The sequence below is a fragment of the Pinus tabuliformis genome, chromosome 8 (assembly GCF_031772625.1).
Source record: "Pinus tabuliformis cultivar Carrire ecotype Pingquan chromosome 8, CPIR1, whole genome shotgun sequence".
Taxonomy (NCBI): domain Eukaryota; kingdom Viridiplantae; phylum Streptophyta; class Pinopsida; order Pinales; family Pinaceae; genus Pinus; species Pinus tabuliformis.
In genome coordinates, this window is record NC_142294.1 from 1,734,512,552 (window position 1) to 1,734,534,704 (window position 22,153).

Genomic DNA, 22,153 nt, shown 5'->3' on the forward strand with positions numbered 1-22,153 from the left:
CCTTCCTAAGATGCAATTTTCCATTGTTATATTAGTCATTTTATGCAGAGATGACAGTCACCAATAATTGTAAATTTATGCCAAATGAAAAATTCTCAACTCATGCAATTAACTCCTTAATGTGTTAAGAAACTTATGAATAGATTTTAGGCTAAATTAAATGAGATTTTATCACTGCTATGAGTTAGTTTACTTGTTGAAGTAAAATATTGAGGAAACAAGGGTTAGAAGATCAAACCCTTAGGCCTTAGGCCTTGAAGATCACTTGCCAACTTTGCTCAAAAAATTTCAATGATGATGCCACTTGAAAACACAAATTTTTGAGCCAATTTCTCTACAAAACCACCAAGTATTCAGTCCCAAAAAATGAACTTACCCACAAAGATGGAAGAGAGGTCAAACTAGGGCCAAGGAGGGCCAAGGGAGAGGGAAGAAAAGCCCGAATAGGCCCACAGAAAGCCGATAAGGCCGTGTCTAGCTCAAGGAAGGGGTTGACCGCCCTAAAAAGGGAGGTCGATGCCTAAACTAGGCATGTGGCTATGCCACTAGGCCACAAGGAGGGAGTCGAAGGGGAGGAGGAGGCAGGACAGAGAGCAGAAGAGGGAGACAAAGGGCTGGACAGAGAGGAAAATGAGGGTCGAGGGCAAGGGAAGGAGGGTCAAGGGCTAGCAGTGGCCCACAAGGCCTGCGACCAAGGGAAAGAGGGAAAGTTGAGGCCCTTAAGGGCTACGACCAGCCTCCAAGAGGCTAAAAAAGATGACGCAGGCCCTTAAAAGGTTGACGATGGCCAAGAGGAGGATGACGCTAGCCTAGGGGAAGCTGGATTCAGGTCCAAGCGGCCTGAAACTTGAAACCCCGACTCTAAAAATTTTTATTTGCTTTAGATCTGAATTCTATTGTAGATTTTTCAATGGTTGGCCCTACAAAAAAATTTAGAGGCTAGATCTTACACTCAAGGGCCTAGATATAGCTCTATTCCATCTCTTCTAGCTTGATCACACCTGAAAAAATAAATTCACAAATGCCCAAAACCTAAATATATACAAAAATTCTCAAAAGCCCAAAGCCCTAATTAGAAAATAAAAATTACAAAATTATTTACAAATGTAAAATATACAAGGATTTGAAAAAAAAATTGAGAAATAATTTTTTTAGAATTTTTTTTATAAATGGTTGTGTATTTCTAAGAATTAATGCAAGCTACAACCTTAGCAAAATTAAATAAACCATATACATATTCAGAGTCCAAACAAGGGAAGCTTATGTCCACAGTTTGTGAATTTGGAGCCCAAGGACTGGGGAACCTACAAACACTATATATTTTCTTCAAAAAAGCTTGTTAGACATATACCGAACCAATCACCTGAGATAAACCCAAAATCTACCAATAGAATGATATTATTCATATTTAATGAAAAACAAACTTTAAAAAATATTTAAGCACAATATAAGAATGTCCTTACCCAGCACGTACTACAAAATAATAGACAATAAACACCATGAACTACACCGCAAAGTCTTTATTATGATTCAAATAATTTTTTCAGTGGAACAATAGCATTACATCAGTTTTTCTACAAAATTTCCTTATCTAAATATTTGATGGCTTGAGACACAAATGACTTCTAATTTATAGATAAATCCACCAAGTGGAAAAATAACGGTTAGTTGGCTTGATTCTTGTCAAAATAATCTCGATCATAGATAAATCCTTGATCAAATTCTTAATCTCTACCATTGAAATAATTATTTTTTTGAGGAATTTTATAATTTCTCATTTAACTAATTTTTTATTAGGTCATAATTAATTATTTTGAGCTAATTTCATCAAAAAATTGGCTTTGGCTTAACCACCAAGGTCCAAGGGTCCAATTTTTCTTGAAATTTCCAATATTCCCTTGGTGAGGAACCTACAAAAATTAATTCCTTTGAGACCCACGAATGTTTCTTTTTTTTAGAGATTTTTAATTTTGACTCTAATTAATTAATTTTTTGGTTTATGATTAATTTTATTTTTTGCTAGAAAATTTAATTAATTGACACTTGAAGGGATTAAATATTTTTTCCATCTTTTAATATTTTAGCCATGGTGTCTAAGTATGAGGGACCATACACTAAAATATTTTTTACATAAGATTTTTACAATTCAACCTTTAAAGGAGGAACACCCATTCGATATAGACCCTCAAATTACATTACCCAGTTCTGTGACACAATATGATCTAGTAGGCCAAGTGATTTGTAATAAAATAATTTAGCCAATTAGCTTAAATTATTCCCAAATTACTTTTACATAAGACTCGACTAGAACCTAGGACTTATCTAAGAGTTTGACGAAGAAATCCACCTTAGCTTTGTGGTGAGGTTGGAGGAAAAAACTTTGTCGACCATCTTCGTTTAGGAACACGGATGAGTCAGTGGGACAAAAAACCTCATAAGATGAAACTCTTTCCAAAATAATAAGCTTATCTAAATTACATACATTCACGGTCTTACTAGCATCATTTACATTATAAATTTGTAAAATGGGTTTACAATGACTCAATAAATTGATGACAGATGATTTGATTCTTTGAATTTTTTTTGGCATATCTGCTTCTTTGGAACTTTAACAAAAAATGTGCAACATCTAGCTCCATATGGGGACACATTACTTCCATGAAGTAACGTGAGAATCCAAAAATCTTGCATCCAATAAAAATAATTCCATCAAATAAATATCCATTCAACATCGAAATCATCATGCATATATGGTAAAACCTAAAAAAAAAAAAAAAGTTACTCTAACAAACTGAAATATAAACTATCTAATGACATGAAATGAAAAGGAGTAGGGTTAGAGATACTATATAAACGATGCCCCATGGCATCAAATGTCATCGACGTGGCATAATCTCGGGCATTTGTGTGCTCACTGGTAGATCGATAGGTTTCTTATCAGATGTCCCTTGCTGGAACTTTACCATTTTTGGTTGATGTTTTCCTTACCACTGTGCTTCCTATCTCTATTAAACTGAAACATGCTTTTCTTTCTGTTTGGAGGAGGGGATGGGCAGTGGAATGAAGAAAAGTGATAAATTGGTTGGACAAAATCTAACTAAAAATGCGGTGGATGACCTTGTGACACAACTTCTTCACCATTTTCCAATCTCTTTGGAATTTCTACGTGATATCTTCTTTCCACTTCTTTGTATAACCTGACCATGCCACTGATTGTTGTGGGAATAATGGTGTAAGATAAATCCATCTGAATAGACCCACCTAAATCCGTTGCAAACTTTCTGGAAAGAAGCACACCCCATACATCTAGCGCATCAATAACTGTTATGTCCATGGTGATGACCCTGCATGGGTAATCAATCAGAGACCTATAGATATTTAACCACACCAAGGACTTCAACCTTCTTAGAATCCATTGAAAAAATGTTATGGTAAGGTCTAGATATTCTTAACTTTAATTGTTCCATAACTTTCTTATTCATGACATTTGTAGATGCATTGGAATCAAACATGCAATTGTGGAGAAAACAGTCATTTATGTCCAAAGTTAGGAATAAGGGTTGATGATATTTATTTGTCATGTAGCAGTTTAAATCTTTCAACTTAATTTCCTAATCCTTAGGCTTGTTATCAACATTACCTTGTTGAACCATACCCAAATCCTTGAAGAAAGATGCCCTCTAAGATGGAATTTTTAGAAGTTCAAGCACCGGGACAAACATCTTAATACTATTGATCCATGTGGCTTAATCCACTTTTAATCCTGACTTGTACCTTTCAGAAGCAAGTTGTTTATTCTGATTTTGATCTATACTTTTCTTCTGATAAGTGTATCCCTTACTTTTAGCAATTTCTAAAATTTTCTCTTGAGATGGTTTTTTACCGTATGCTTGAGTGACAGGGTCCTTCTCTTCACTGAAATTATTTATGGAAAATTATGAGGAAATCATATCACCACACCGACTTTCTTTAGGAGTGCTTTGGCCTACACTATTTGCTTGTTGACTTGTTCCTTCCTCTAAAATTCTCCTAGGAAAGGCACATGTACCTTCTTCGTGGATGTTTTCACAAGGTCTCCGGAAAGGGATAGACTCGTCAACCATATTAGCATACTCAAGTGGTGTGGGAAGCCTTTGATCATTAGAAGGATTCTTCCTCAGCCATGGATTAATGTTACCCCTATTATTATTATTATTCTTGGGAAACATACTCTGCATTTGACTCCTTTACATATGGATCAATTCATTCTACACATCACTTATTTATCTGGCATGCTCAATTTTCATTTCTCTAATTACTCGTGTCAGTTCCTTAACCGATTATGGTTCTTCTTCTATAATTTCCTTTCCCTTAGATTTATCTGGACCTCTATCAAAACCTGGAACTTTTGACTTACCTGAATCTTTTCTATATTTTTCCAACTCTTCAGCTATAATATGGGCAACGACTAAGATAACGGGCTTGGCACATCTAATTTCATATTGAGTGTCACGTTAAAAGCTTCAAGATATTATTCCAAAATTGCCTTGTCAAGAGGCCTATAATCTTGAGTCATATCTTTTAGAGCACCATTAAATCTTTGGTTGAATTTTTCCACCATTTCATTCTCTATTCTCTTTATAGTATTCAATTCTTTCACTAAGTACTTTCCCTCCCTCTTATCCCCATATTTATCTTTAAACTCACCAGTGAGGGTTCTTGAGTCAAAGGCATTGTCTGCTTTATCATGATACCAGTCAAGAGCATTATCTTCCAGTGACAAAATAAACAACTTCATCTTGACATCCTCATGGTTATAGGCAGTGGAATGAGCATATCTCTAGACGAAGGAGTTGAAATTTTTTATATGAGCCTCAGCATTGATGGCATTGTTCCTTTGAAGATTGTCAATTTTCTCATATTAGACTCATTTGGCAGATCATGCGGATATCCTTGGATGTTGGTGAAGTTGCAAGGCTTGTGAAAATCACCCATGATGTCTTGATTTATGAGATTAATGAAAATTAAAGGAGATCAAAGAAAGCTTCCTGTCCGAGAATATTTAATTTCTCTCTAGAATGTTATTTATTTAACCGGACACCTAGAACCTTTTTTTCAGGATCAGGAGAAGAGTTAACCAAGCTACCAGGATTCCTTCTAGAGTCAACTCTTGTGAATGGTTTAACAAGTGGAGTTGCCACCTAAACAGGAAACCAACCTAAATGTCCAGGTGCTAAAAGTGTGGATGAACAAGATGAGAGGATTAGTGAGAGAACAAAGGATAAGGTGATGAAAATATGAAGAATGATACAAGGAAGGCGCCAACAGATGTTGTGCCGTTTGACGGGATAATAAATGGCGAAAGAGATTAGAAGATTATGAAGATTGATTAGAGTGTCATCAAAACCAAGGTCCAATAAAATGGTCCCCAACAACGGCCCCAACAAATGTTGTGGTGTTTGACGAGCTATTGAAAGGATGAGTAATTATTAAGAAAATGACGTTGAAGCAACAAGAACAAGATAAACTTATCCCCGACAACGATGCCAATTTTTTTTTGTGGCATTGACGAGATAAGAAGGATGAAATTGATTAGCAAATTAAGAAGAGTGATGATAACTGTTGTAACGCTAAAGCCCAATAAATTGGTCCCCGACAACAGTGGAAAAAGTTGTTGTTGCTCAGATTGTACAGGCAATGCGATAATGACTCAGGGCGGGGTTGTCACTTTGATCCCCGCCCACTCCATTCTAGTTGTCTCTCAACATTAGGCTATGGGAGTAGACCCTACGGAAATGAGATGATGGAAGGCAAATTGGAAATCAACTTATTCGGGAGACATAGTTGAGTGGCCTATCTAGTCTGTTTAATTTAGCAAGGCTTAAGGATTCTGTTAAGCACCTCAGAACTATACGTTGAATTTAAACTGAAATTCCACACGCTATATATATATTGTTCAATGAATGAATTATTTACAATGCCTTGGGCGGTTCACCTTAATAGGCATTGACAAGCCACAAGGTTTTTCAAAAGTCATGTCTTTTGGACATTATTTCCCTTTCATAATTAATGGGCATTTAATTTAATTAAATTATTAATTGTTAATATTGATGATTTTAATATATTTATTTTAATAATATTGAGTTATGAATATTTATTCATAACATTGCCCCACCCTTAAAATTTCTTTGTCCTCGAAGCAAGGGTAGTGAGGAATATTGTTGTTAGAACATCTCAATTTCCCATGAAGAATCTTCTTTTGGAATTTTTTTCCGCTTGATCAGGTATTTTCTAATAGTTTTGGAACGAAGTACCTTCTCTCTAGTTGCAAGGACACCTTCAAGTTCTAAGACAATTCTTCCTTCTTCATCAACTTCAGGAATCTCGGTTTGAGCTTATTGGTTTTGACCTAGTACCTTTTTGAGACATGAAATATGGAATACGTTGTGAATTCGAGAGTTCTCTGTCAGTTTCAATTCTGAAGCTACATCATTGATCTTCTTGATTATCTGGAATGGCCCATGGAATTTTGGAGCTAACTTATTTTTTTCTTGTTGTTTCAAGGTTAATTGTTTGTAAGGTTGTAATCTTTCGAAGACCCAGTCCCCTTCCTCGAACTTCCTTTTTGAATGATGCTGGTCAGCTTGTTGCTTCATTCGATTCTTAGAAGTTGCTAGGTTTTCCCTTAGTATCTGGATAATCTTTTGACTTTCTTCTAGATGGTTTTTTATTGCTTGTACCTTAGCATTATTTAATGCAAAATCCTTCCATCTTGGGGGTTCATAACCATACAATGCTTGAAATGGGGTCATTTTGGTTGATGTATGATAGGTGGTATTGTACCACCATTCTTCTAGGTGTAACCATTATGACCATTTGGTTTTCTTATCATATATGAATCATCGTAAGTATGTTTCTAAACACTTATTTACTATTTCTGTTTGTCCATCAGTTTGCAGATGGTAAGATGAACTCATGTTAAGGGTTATGCCGGCTTGGTTGCAAAACTCTTTCTAGAAATTCCCTTTAAATCTCACATCTCTATCACTAATGATGACTTTAGGTAGACCATGTAGCTTGTAGATGTTTTTGCAAAATACCTTTGCAATTTACTTGGTTGTGTCTGTTTTCTTAACTGCCCTAAAGTGTGCATATTTAGTGAGCATGTTTACTACAACGAATATCTTATCCTTACCATCAGATAGGGGTAAACTATCGATGAAATCCATTGAAATTTCTTCACATTTCTAATTTGGAACATGCAAAGGATGTAACAATCCAGGAGTTGAGACGTTTTCGCTTTTACTTCTTGACAAATATCACATTCGACAACGTATTTCTGAATCTCTTTACTCATTCCCTTCCAGTAGAATGACTGACGTGCGTTGTAGTATGTCTTAAAGAACCCAACATGCCCAGCTGCAGGGGAATTGTGTGATTCCTTAAGAGCTTTTATTTTAAACTTTGATGAAGGACTTAAGTAAATTCTACCCTTATACCATAGTATGTCATTCTTCCATTCAAAATTAGGGTGTTGATTGATGTTTTCAATTATCAAGCAAGAGTCTGGATCCTTGGTGTATTCAGCTCGGATCTCGTCTAACCAATCAAGAACTACTACCAAAGCAGCACATGTTGTGGTGTCTTCATCTTTACATGAAAGAGCGTCAATAACCACATTGTCCTTCCCCATTTTGTGCAATATTTCCATGTCAAATGTTGCAAGTTTCTCTATCCACTTTTGTTGTTCTGTAAATAATTTTTTTGTTGTAACAAGAATTGAAGATTGCTATGATCAATACGGATTGAAAACTTGCTCCCCAATAAGTACTAACATCATTTTCTTAGTGCATGAATAATGTCCAACATCTCCTTGTGGTAGTTAGACTTCAAGCTTTTCCTTTTATTAAGTTTTTGACTTTCTTAAGCTATGGGACGTCCATCTTGCGTTAGCACTTACCCAATCCCAAACCCTGAGGCATCACACTCTACCACAAAAGGTTTTGAGAAATCAGGGGTTGCCAGAACTGGCGTAGATGACATTATATCTTTTAAGGATTCTAATTGTTTATCAGCTTTATTGTCTCATTGAAAGGAATTTTTCTTTAGTAAATTTTTTAAGGGAGCAGTCTTGTGTGCGTAAGTTTTTATGAATCTTCTATAGTATCCGATTAATCCAAGGAATCCCCTAAGTTTGGATATATTCTTTTGCTTGGGCCACTCTTTGATTGCTTTAATTTTGTTGGGATCCACTTTGACTCATTTATGATGTGTCCTAGGTATTCAACTTCCTTCTGCCCAAAGGTACATTTTGATAAATTTTCATAAAATTGATTCTTCTCCAATATGGAAAGTACTTCTTCTAGATGCTTGAGGTGCTCCTTCCATGTTTTGTTGTAGACAGGGATATCATTAAAGAAAACCAATATGAATTTTGCAACTATGGGTGGAAGGGTTCATTCATGGTTGTTTAGAAGGTGGCTGGTGCATTTGTTAGACCAAATGGCATTACCTTGAACTCATAGTGCCCTTCATGAGTTTTGAACATAGTCTTCTCGACATCTTCTATTCTCACTCGAACTTGATAGTAACCTAACTTCAAATCTAATTTTGAAAAATACTCTACGCCATGGATTTCGTCTAGCATCTCATCAATAATTGGAATGGGAAATTTGTGTTTAATAGTAATCTCGTTTAATCCTCGATAATATATACACAACAAGGAGTATCCATCTTTCTTCCTGACTAACACTACAGGCACTGCATATGGACTAATTTTCTTTTCGTAATGACTCCACTTTTTAACAAATCTTATACTAGCCTTTCTATCTCTATTTTATGATGATGGGCATAGTGATATGGCTTGACATTTATGGATGTTGAATTTGGTTTAACTTCAATGTTGTGCTCAATCTTTCTTTCAGGAGGTAAGTTCATCAGTAATTCCTGAAATTCTTTGTCATATTTCTGGATTAGGGATGTAACTTCAGATTTTTGGTGAGTCCCTTCTGTAGATAACAATTCTAACTGTCGGCATTGTGCAACGAATATTGGTGCTCCCTTGCGAATAAGCTTCTTCATTTGTTGAGAAGAAATGATTTGGGTAAGACGAACTTGGAACCTGAACAACTTATACTTTCTTCCACCCATTTTTAACTTAATGAATTGTTGGTGATTTGTCGAGTACGCCCTTAACATTTGTAACCATTGTACTCCCAAGACAGCATCTACACCTCCTAAGGGAACGGTATAAAAATATGATTCCATTTTGTATTCGTTTGGTTGCATTTTGACTTTATGGCACTTTCCTACTCCATCTATTCTTTTCCCATCTGCCACCATAACTTTAAATCTACTACGGGATAGGAAAAAATGTTTAGATTTTTGTGACATTGACATCTATAAAATTGTGTGTACTTCCTGAATCTATTAACACAATAACGTTTTGCTTCTTAATATGTCCTTTAAGATTTAATGTTTGTGGTTGGGCTATCCCTTTGATGGCTACCAGAGAAATTCTTGGCATTTTTTTTTTCTTTTGGATCTAGATTAGGAGTCTCGTTTCCTTCATTGGTTTCTTCGTTGAAGTTATTATCTGAAGATTCCTCTTCTTGTTATGCTTCGTAGTTATAAAGTTTTTGCGTAGTACATCTGTGTCTTGGAGAATATTTATCTCCTCATGTCCAACATTTGCCATCGTTTTTCTTTCGAAATTTGACTATTGTTTTCCTCCTTCATGCATTAGGGGTGGAATTTACTTACCACTATTTTCTGAAGAAGATTTACTTGACTTTTTTTTTGAGTAGTTGTTTGATTTTTCATTACTGACATATGGTGTTTTATGGAAATTATATTTTTGCTCAATAATTATTGTTTCTTGTTTAGCTTCTTCAATGGTTTTGGGTTTATATAACTTTAATTCTTCTCGAATATATTCTTTAAGCCCACATCTATACATTTTTAGCAGTTCTTCATCAGAGAACCCCCTTTTTCTTATAGCTAATACTTCCCACTCGTGAGTGTATTCACTTACAAATCCTTTTTGTTTGAGATGAACGAATTTTTTGTAAACATCGTTTTCTTCTTCGTCATAGAACCTTTTGAGCAAGACGTCCATAATTTTTTTTCAATTGAATGAATGAGCCTCACATCTGTTGGACCACCATAAGAACCAATCATATGTTTCAGCTTCCAGGTTATTGGATGTGGTGATGATCTTCTCTTCCTCACCTATTGGCGGTTTTGCTACAAAAGTGGCCTCCATTTTATTTACCCACATAATGGCACCCCTATGGTCCTTACCATCGTACTTAGGTAATTCCCTTTTAATTTTTTGGTAGTCTCTTTTAGGAAACTTTGTATAGTATTGACTTCCTCGAAACTGTATATGTGGTATTTGTAGGACTTTGTGCATCGACAAAAAATCACGACTTGAAAAAACTTCACCTTCTAGAGCCTTGGGACTTTGTGACAATTCTTGTGTGATTAAAGGATTAAAAGATGGAATGACTCCCATCAGCAGGCTCAACGTTTTCGCAACTTTCTCTATTTTTTTTATATTGTTTTCCATTTGATCTTGAGTAATAATTATCTTGTCTTGGCCTTTTCCGTGTTCTTGCTAATTTTTTTTGACATTGTCAAAGCGTTGGCGCATCTTATTGAGTTCCTCCTAAAATTTTCATGAATTTGTATAGTCATTGCTACTTCCCATTTTGTTCCTTTTCTTCCTAGTGGAACCAATTTCTTTTTAATCAAATTATATATATATATATATATATAAAATAAAATTATATACCTTTGTTATATGACTATATTATAACTTTATTATATAATAAGTAAACTATATGATAGTTGATTAAAGATAATGGTACAACAAGAAAAATGACACAATGTTTGACTGTCCCGCAAAAGGTTCGAAATGAATGGTGGTAGTGTTGGGGAGAGATCGACGGTCAGGGAAAACAAAGACTCTGGTAGAGACAACGTGTTTCAGCAGGGAGACACTGGCAGAGACAACATATGACAATGTATGGAAGCAGGGATTGTGGACGTGGATGGATTGGGAATGGAAACGAGCATTATAGAACTCGTGGTAGACAACAAATGACAGGGACGACAAAGAAATGGATGACATGGATGACGACAATGGAAGGTTATTTAGCATTGAAAGGTGATGCAACAACGCACTGTGTAAATACCAAGGAACTCAACTGCTCTCTCTCTCTCTCTCTCTCTCTCTATATATATATATATATATATATATATATAGATAGATAGATAATTTTTGAATGAATGAATGAGTTACAATGCCTTGGGCAGTTCACCTTAATAGGCATTGGCAAGCCACAAGGTTTTTTCAAAAGTCATGTATTTTGGACATTATTTACCTTACATAATTAATAGGAATTTAATTTAATTTAATTATTAATTGTTAATATTTGTAATTTTAATATATTTATTTTAATAATATTGAGTTATGAATATTTATTCATAACATATTTGATTAGATTTAGAAATAAGACCAATGTCTTATGGAGTCAAAATTCTTGTTTATTACAAATCAAGACCAAGTAACCGAATGGACAAGTGTTGCTTAAATGATCAACTAAACTATATGAAATGCAATTCCTAAAATCTAAGTATAATGCAAGGATCGTGGTTAATTTTAAATTATATGCCTAGTCTAAGTGGAAATTCCCTCAAGATTAACTGTTTTGAGATCAGTATTTAGAGTAGGTTGTGGGGTGGAAGCCAATGGAAGCAAGCAAAGGCTTGATCAATGATACCTCCCCCTGTGTTCCAACCACCCAGCACCTCTGGTATTGCAAAGACTATGGCTATGATAATTGCAAGGTCATTGTGTTAACCACTAGAAAGGTGTTGAATCCCTCAAGTTAGGTGAAAGAGGGTTGTCTTAGGAGTCTATCAACCAAGATTATGCTTGGAGGCAAATTATTAATGCAAATTAATCCTAGAATGCTTATGCAAAGATGATGAGTGAAATTACTAGTTAAGATTGCTTAAAGTTTAAGTACTTAAGTTATGATATTTATTTATGACAAGATTATTTGTAAATCAAATGTAATCTTACAACCAAGAAAGTGTCAATTAAATTAGTGCCAATGTCAAATCCACAAGATGCCAATCACTTAAGGTATTCAATCAACAATCTTATGCTATGATTATGAGATGCTCACTTAGAATAGAAGCCTTCAAGTAAAGAATACTTAGGTGCTACAAGTTCAGAATTTGTTTAGTGATACTTAATTAGAACAAGTTATGCCAATAAGATCACAAATGCTCTTAACCAATATTAACAATGTAAACTTTGAAACGGGAACTAATATTGTTACCCGTTTCATAAAGATAGAAAAAAAGTGACCCGATTTTGAAAAGGGGTGATGCAAAACACACATGTTTTTTTAGAGAATAGTTTTTGGCACTTTAAATTTTTTTATGTACATTACGTTTTAGAATAGTAGTGATTTTTATGCTGATTTAAAAAAATGGTAATTCTGCATCAGACCCTTTTTTTAAAAAGCCTATTTTTTGACTTTAAATTTTTTAATGTATGAAATGTAAATAATTATTTTCTCAATTTAATAATTTTTGAAGTGGTCTTCTTCTTCATATTTTCTTGTTTTTATTTTAATTTTTTTGTTTTGTTTTTATTTTCTTGTTTTTAATTTTTCTACATATTTATACATCGTTAATTAATATTTCAATCCACATGAAATAATTCTCTAAAAAATAATAATTTTCAACAATTTACAAAAAAATAACCATTTTTAACATAAATATAACTAAAAAACTACACATTTTGATAATATTTTGTTATTTTTTGCTATAGATGACATGTCAAAATCAAATTTTTATAGGAAAATTTTAACTAAAAATGGTTAAATAATAGTTTTTTAATGAACTTCATGTCAAATAATAATAATAATCACTGTTTTTTTCAAAAAATAATGATTAACGTAAAAATTAATGCGAAAATCACATAATATAAATATTGAACACATAACAACCTTAATTGAGTGCTTATTCTTCTCATAAAATGTCAAAGTCAAAACATTTCAAGTATAACTAATTAATAGTTACAAAAAATAAGCCTGATTTTCAAACATAACTTAAATTTAATCAACAATGTCAAGTAATCCAAACTCTTCGTCCTCTAGAGTTTCATCATTGTCTTCTTCCACAATATTTTCTGCTTCATTTTGCTCATTTTCCTCCTCTAATGGATCTTTGATGTTTGCGAATCTCCCAATGTATACCTTTCCAATCATTCCGTGTAATCGGGGTTGGTGCTCCTTTGCCTTTTTTGCCACACGCGATTCACTAAAGTCTCATTTCTTCAACCCAATTTCTTGCATTGCATCTAGAAGAAATTGAAGACCATTAATTCTTTATTGAATAAAATTGCACTGTATTGGATCTTTTCTAATGGCAATACAATTTCTTCCTTTTTAAAGGCAACATGCTAGTGTTGTACCTAATTATCAAGCACAAAAGAAATAATGAAGTAAATTAGTACAATGACATAAATTAATAAATAACATATTGAAATTCAATTCCATATAATAAAACTTACCTGAGCCAGAAAATAAATTCAAAACCCAATCTCCTTCATTTGAACATATGTCTATAAGATAGTTAATCAATAACTGTGGTTTTTTATAAATGTTAACTATTTCTCGTTTTGCTTCTTTGTTTTCATATGTTAGCTTTCTCAAAACAACACCATAAGTCAATATTTGGCTATGACTCTTTCCGTCTACCCAATAAAAAATTATAGACATATAGCTATCATATTTTGCCCAACTATCAATATGGATGAACTCATAATCATTTATAAATGGTTTATCTTCACACTTAAGAAGATTTGACTTTTGCCTGTAACATGAAATAGTAAAATTTCAATTAACTTGTACATAAATGAATTTTTTAACATTAATCAAATATACATTTTAAATATATTACCATGTAAGCTGCATCCTTGAATTTGTTTTCCCCTTGAAGCTTGATAATAACATTGCCAATTGTGTGTCTGAATGAAATGTCACAAATCTCCATAATGGTGATGACGTGACTTCTAGAAATCCCGCAACCACTTTACTAAGAGCTTGATAAGTATAAGGGTCACTATCATAGTCAATGTTTGGAATATTCAAACCACGGGGAATATCTGCAATAACTAGGGTATAATCCCTTTCAGGTATGAGTTTAGCAATGTCTTCACAGTCACCTTGTATTACTTGATATTGAATAGTGTCTAGCCCATTCCAAATGAAATGAGTAAGAGTTGGATCAAGTTCAACATTCTTAAGACGTTGCTTTTTCAGCCTTTCGATATTTATTTTTCAATAAAGGTTCTGAAACTATCTAGTGCTCCATTTTCATCCTTCTTCATATTTTATAAAATAAACAAATATATGTGTAAGTTATAAATTAAAAATAATATACAGATGAATAAAAATGAATATATAAATCAACATACCTTTTTAAATGCAAGATAATTTTTTTTTAATGTTGATGTAGAACTTGAATCTAGATAGTTGCGTACAACATCATCCCAACTATCTTCATTCAACAATTTAACCATTTGTTCTTGAATTTTCCTGTAAACTTTGTGATTGCATAGATAAGGTAAAAAAAAGTTAATATAATGATATGTATAACAAATACTACCAAAAACAATATGTTATATTTAAAAGAAAATTATAATCTAGAAATAAATAAAAATAATTAAACAAACTTACTTTTGAAATTCCTCAGACATTTCCTTCAATGATAATTCCCCTGACCTCACACGAGATAATATTGCTTTGACAAGTTTTTCATCCTTCACTCCTTGCAATGCTCTCCAAGGTGTTAGTCATATCTTTTGTAAGTTGCTTCATTTCAGGACCTGATTTACCGTTGCTACATATCAATGGCTTAGACTTTTTGACCTTATAGTTTTTAATGCCAATGTTCTCCCACATGCTAAAAATCTTATTAATCAACTCCATATCTCTCCAGCTCTAAATGCCAACTGGAAAATATTATCAACACCTCTGAATAAATCACTAAATTTGCCGCCTTTTGAATTGATTTTCTCTTCAATTTGATGGTCTATTTCCATACAACATTCCTTTCAGAAATCTACAGTAACATTTATCTTATCCCCTCCACTCTTCAGTCGCCCCACCACCCCGCGCGGGGTGGGGCGGAGAGCCAGGTAGCCATCCCCATCACCCCTAACCTACAAGCCCGTTTGGCCGCCATGAGAATTACCGGGCCCATTTGGTTGCCATGAGGATTATCGGGCCCACTGTGCCCACTACGAACATAGTGGTTAAATTTGGTTTGCAAAAAGTTTTAATTTAAAAAAATAAATAAATAAATAAATAAAATTAACTTCATTAAACTTATTTAATTTTAAAATTTGCAAAGAAAAAAATTAACTAACCTTTCAAATGCGAGAATCCTTCGTTGAATATGTTGTTGATAGCAATGTAGTTGCTCCACAAATTCGCTCCAAGTCTTTTAACGAACCTCAGAAAACCTTGATGTGATGTGAGTAATAGTGATAATGAAATTTATTATATAGGTGAAATTATGGAGATGTTTTACCGTACGGTTAATGTGGGATTAATTTGTTTTATAATGGCGATATAGAAAACTATGATAAAGCGAATCTTATGGAATTGTTTTACAGCTCGATGAATGTGGGATTAATTTGTTTTAGAAGGTATTATAAAAATTAAAAAAAACATTCAATTGTTTAGTAAATATTATATAGTTTAACTATTAAAATAATTTAGGTAAAAGTTTTAGTTTACAATTTTAAATTTAAAGATTTATTTCATAAAAAAATTTAGTTAAAATTTTTCAATAAATTGTAGAATAAAATAATGAAGGGAAATACATGAAATGAAATTTTTGGAGAGAAAATTTCATTCTCTAAGCTATATAATATCTTTAGAAGAGTCTGCATTTGTATCATTCAACCTCTTCTAATTGAAAGGGATGGATTATCCTGATAGTGAAGTTTCGCTTTGTAAAGCATCAACATCTTCATCGTGTAACAACTCTAATCATATTGATGAATAGAAAAGAAATTCTTCCACTATGAATAGAAAGTCAATTCTTCCACTTAGTCCTAATCCTAACGACTATGATAGCGGCACTAATGAAAGAGGGGATGAAGAATTTCAAATAAATAAAGAATCACAGATTCCACTTAGTTCTAGTCCTAAGGATTATGAGAGCAACAGTGATGAGGAGCATGATGAAGAATTTCAAAAGAATGGAGTGTCACAATGTCCAATTAGTCCTAATCCTATGGACTATGAGAGCAGTAGTAATGAAGAGTATGATGACGAATTTCAAAAGAATGGAGTGTCATGGTGTCCACTTAGTTCTAATCATATGGACTATGAGAGCAGCAGTGATGAAGAGAATGATGACGAATTTCAAAAGAATGGAGTGTCACAATGTCCACTTAGTCCTAATCCTAAGGACCATAAGAGCAATAGTGATAAAGAGCATGATGACGAATTTCAAAATAATGGAGCGTTATAGTGTCCTCTTAGTCCTAATCCTATGGACTATGAGAGCAGTAGTGATGAAGAGCATGATGATGAATTTCAAAAGAATGGAGTGTCACGGTATCCACTTAGTCCTAATCCTCAGGACAATGAGAGCAATAATGATGAAGAGCATGATGAAAAAATTCAAAAGAATGGAGTGTCACGGTGTCCTCTTAGTCCTAATCTATGGACTATGATAGCAGTAATGATGAAGAGCATGATGACGAATTTCAAAAGAATGGAGTGTCACGGTGTCCTCTTAGTCCTAATCCTATGGACTATGAGAGTAGCAATGATGAAGAGCATGATGACGAATTTCAAAAGAATGGAGTGTCACAGTGTCCACTTAGTCCTAATCCTATGGACTATGAGAGCAGCAGTGATAAAGAACACGATGATGAATTTCAAAAGAATGGAGTGTCATGGTGTCCACTTAGTCCTAATCCTAAGGACTATGAGAACAGCAGTGATGAAGAGCATGATGACGAATTTCAAAAGAATGGAGTGTCACAGTTTCTTCTTAGTCCTAGTCCTATGGACTATGGGAGCAATAGTGATGAAGAGCATGATGACGAATTTAAAAGGAATGGATTGTCTTATTCCTAATCCTATGGACTATGAGAGCAACAGTGATAAAGAGCATTATGAGGAATTTCAAAATAATGGAGTGTCACGGTGTCCTCTTAGTCCTAATCCTATGGACTATGAGAGCAACAGTGATGAAGAATTTCAAGTGAATAGAGTGTCACAATTTCCACTTAGTCCTAATCCTATGGACTATGAAAGCAGCAGTGATGAAGAACATGATGAAGAATTTCAAAAGAATGAAATGTCATGGTGTCCACTTAGTCCTAATCCTATGGACTATCAGAGCAGCAGTGATGAAGAGCGTGATGAAAAGTTTCAAAATAATGGAGTGTCATGGTGCCCTCTTAGTCCTAATCCAATGGACTATGAGAGCAGCAGTGGTGAAGAGCATGATGACAAATTTCAAAAGAATGGAGTGTCATGGTGTCCACTTAGTCCTAATCCTATGGACTATGAGAGCAGTGGTGATAAAGAGCATGATGAAAAATTTCAAAAGAATGGAGTGTCACGGTGTCCTCTTAGTTCTAATCCTATGGACTATGAGAGCAGTAATGATGAAGGACAGGATGAAGCACTTAGTCCTAATCTTAATGACTATAAAGGTAGCAGTGACAAAGGATAGGATGTAGCATTTTTAGTAAGTAAACAATCACATTTTCGACGTAGTCCTAATTCTATGGACTATGAGAGCAGCACTGACAATGCACATGAGGAAGAATATCCAATAAACATCGAGTCAAATTTTCCATTTAGTCCCAATTCTAAGGACTATGACAGTATCATTGAAGAAGGGGAAGATGAAGAATATCCTCCAAGTCTGTATTTGAAAATCACAGCTGATCATAGTGTGGATAACATTCCTTTTAATGATGATGAAAATGCTTATACAAATGATGATCCAATGATGGATATGTTGCTAAGAAATATTGTATCGAGGAGTAGGAGTAGACCTTTTCGTATCAATGCAAGATGTTCTAGTTATACAAGGGGTAGAGTAGAATATCTGACGAGAAGAAGTTCTATCAACGCTCTCATTTCAAGTGAATGTTGTAAAAAAGATTGCTTGAAACATATGGATTTCAAATTTTCATTAGAGAAAAGGAAGACATATTTGTCAATAAATAAAAGCACGCAAAATTCATATTTAGTTAGGTGCATGCAGTCTACATTGTCAGGTTATGATTATCATATTGGGTCTTTATTTATCTATAGAAAGGCTTTCAAAATGTTTCATTCGATGGGGAATTTTCGTCTCTCAAGAATTCAAGAAAATTTGGAAAAGGATCCCACATTTTATTCAGAAATACGTCATAAACGACAGTTTGGGCCATTATCAAATACTGCAATGTCATGGATGAAAGATTTATTTTCAAAGCATGGAGAGTGTATGCTAAATAGAGAGACAATACATATTCCAGATAATTTTTCAAGACGAGAAATCTACAACTTATACAAAGAATATGCAGAAGGTGTTGAGGGACATGGTCAGTTTATTACATATCAATATTTTGTGAAGGTATGGAAGAAAGAATTCAACAATGTCTGTATTCCTAAGAAGACAAGGATGGGGATTTGCAGTACATGTGCTTCTCTTAAATCAAAAAGGGACAAATGTGAAGGGTCAAAAAGAGGTAAGCATTCATAACTTTAACTTTTAAAATTGTATAGTCATCAACTATGAAAACATATTTCTTAATGGCTTTCTTTTATGTTGTGTAGATTCAATTGTCAAAGAACTTCAGGAGCATCGCGAACAACAAACAAGTGAAAGGAAAAAGTTGTACAAGCATCGAAAGAAGTGTTATGATAATCCAAATAAATATTTGGGTTTGATAATTGATGGTATGGACCAGAAGAAAACACTTTTACCACATTTTGTTCACACACCCAAAAATTTACAGGAGGAAAATTTTATTCAGTATCACTTGGTCAGTTGTATGGTCTTCAATGGGAAAATGTTGCCAAGGGTGTACTTCACAGCTCCAAATATTCATAATGATGCAAATCTAACAATAACCATAATTCATGATGTGCTTTCTCATTGATCTGTTAATCTTCCTGAATTTTTTACAATTGGACAACACTTGCGTGTTTAAGTTTTGTATCTACAATTCGAAAACACTTGCTGTGAAAACAAAAATCAAGTTGTTTTTGGATATCTAAACATGCTTGTTGAATTGAGAATTTTTCAGAAGGTAAAGGTTGGTTTCCTTCTTGTTGGGCACACTCATGACCATATTGATCAGATGTTCAGTCGTTTTTCAGTCACATTGAGGAGGAAGGAAGTTGGGAGCTTGTCATCATTAATTGAATGTATTAAGAAACCATGCATGTCAGAGCCTACTTTTGATGTGTTGGAAGAAACTATTGACATGCGAAGTTTTACTCTAGGATCGCATGGTGAGGAGAAATGCATTGAACAACTTAATGACATTAGCTTCCAACATCAATTTCATATCAAAAAAATTGATGGGAAAACACTAATATGGGGCAAGAAGTATTCAACTACTGCAGAATGGGCATCATCATCAGGTTTGGAGTTTTTCAAGTTCATTCTAGATCATTCAATATTTGCATCAAAAATATTTTTATTACAATCAGTTGGTGAAGTTCATAATGCATGCAAACATAATAGAGATATAAATTACTCTGATTGCCTAGAAGAAATTAAAAAAGGTAATAGATATACATATGAGTACTTTGACATTGTTGATTCACTTTGGTGGCAGTGATTTTTCAATAATCAAAGTGATATCATTTCAACAACAACATATGAAGATATACCTTTGAAAAATCCATTTATTTGGCCACAAAATGTGTCAAATGAACATGAGGAGATAAACATTGTTGAACAACAACAATCTCAAGGTATTATTAATTCTTCACAGGCAGAGGAAAGAGAGATGTATATTGGTTCCAGAAGATCTTGTTCACAATGTGAATCCATGAAAGACCTTTATAGGGGTTTAGTACAAGTTATTAAGGAGGGTTGCATGATCACAGTGCTAGCAGATGGAGATCCCAATGGCTATCCATTCTGGGTTTCTAAGGTTATAAAGGTTTTTACAGAAAATGAGGATGTTACAGGTGTTGAAGTACATTGGTATGCCACAAATACACACCCATTCAATAATGTGTATAAGCCAGAGATGGTAGTTGACAAAAAAAATGATGCAAAGAGAAAAAGAAAGGGTAAAAATATAAATCGCCACCGCACAGACATCTTAAAATTAGAGGATGTTGACATACTTGTTTATGACTTCAACTAACAAAGAGAGGAACTCTTCGCTTCAAGACGATAGAGATTCTGAAAAGGTTGTTACTAGAAGGAACAATGTTGAGATGGGAGTCTGTTGAAACCATTCGTAGATCTAGAAGAATTTTGAAACTTGAAATGATGGGCATGCATGTGGACTCAGATGGGGCACTAGTTGATGAAAGAGAAGAATATGGCACATCTTCGTCAGCATCCAGTCATTCATTTGAAGATGTGAATTCTGATGATGTGCGAGAAAATATGAGTGATTTTGAATAATTGTCTAAGACAGTTTATATAACTGATGTTTGCATCGTATCTTGAAATAAAAATTTTGATTTCCATATGTTGTTAAATCAGAAGCTATGAGTCATTTTTATGTTGTTGGATTATATGTCTCAATTATGATAATTTTTATTGTTTAGAATATCTACAACACAACATTAAATTAGAGATATAATGTATGTTTCATTCAATATACAAATAATGAAATTTTGATTCATTCAGTCATGTAATTTTTTCATAATGTCATTGTTTTTTAATTTTATGGTTGAAAAAATTCCAATTTCTTTTGTATCTAGCATGTTATGGTTGAAAACATGTTGAATTTATACTTAGGAAAGAAAAATATTATTCTACCAAAAACATTAGTGTGTTTTTTTCCTCATAAACAACTGTTTTTTGCACATAAAAATTCGGTTTTACTAGCATTTTTTAAAAATGTTGAAAATTGACCTTAAAAAAATCATCGTTCTAGTATCAACACTTTTTCGTTTTTAAGGTGTTTTTTGAACGAAAATTTCGTTTTCACTGCCATTTTTAAAACATGTTCAAAATTGACCCTTAAAAAAAACCATCGTTCCAGTATACACACTTTTCGTTTTTAGCACTGTTTTTGATGTTTTTTTGGGGTTTTTTGGCAAGAGTTCCCGTTTTGAGTTTATAGTTCCCGTTTCAAAGTTTACATTGTTTATTCTTCAATGATCACCCAACAATAAAATGGATATATTCACAAATTCACTTAAGAGATATAGTTATGGATTAAGTGCTTGAGTGAGTGAATTTATTAGATGTGATATTAAGTGCGTTGAAAAGTGTAACTAGGTTCGGTCTTCATAATGACATGTGTAATTATGATTTTATGTAATTGATGTAAAGAAGAAAAATAAAATTATTTTTGTAATGCTTGTCTCATGGGTTTCATGAGCAAGAAATTTTATTTTAGTTAAGGCTCCCATTGTGAGCCTTTAGGGTTGGTCATCAAGTCATGAGTTTAGGGAGTCATTGTCATGTATTGGAGACATGTTGCACATTGTAAAAAGTTTTTTTGATTATGTAAATTACCCTCCAAGATCTTGTCACAAGCTTACATTCAAGTCGGCCCAAGGAGTATTCTAGAAAGGAAATGTCGACCTATATCTCAGCCAAGTTGGCTTATTTCTCATGGGCAAACCACTATATATAGGCAACTTGACCTTCACTTGTGGGGCAGATTTTCAGTCAAGCAATTTGAAGCTAGAAGAAGTGCGAAAAGGTCAAGAACGATAACTTCATAGCCATCGAGAAGAAGAAGGGAAGAGAAAATTTGTTTGGGTCTATTTTAGGGTTGATATCCATCACATGTGTGAGGAGAAGTATTATCTACTGCAGGAAAATCGGAAGTTATCTCAGTCATAAAAGGAGGCAAAATTAAGGAAGAAGTCTAGTCAAGAATGCAAGCTGAGTTAAAGGAGAATAAGTCTCCGTCCTAAAT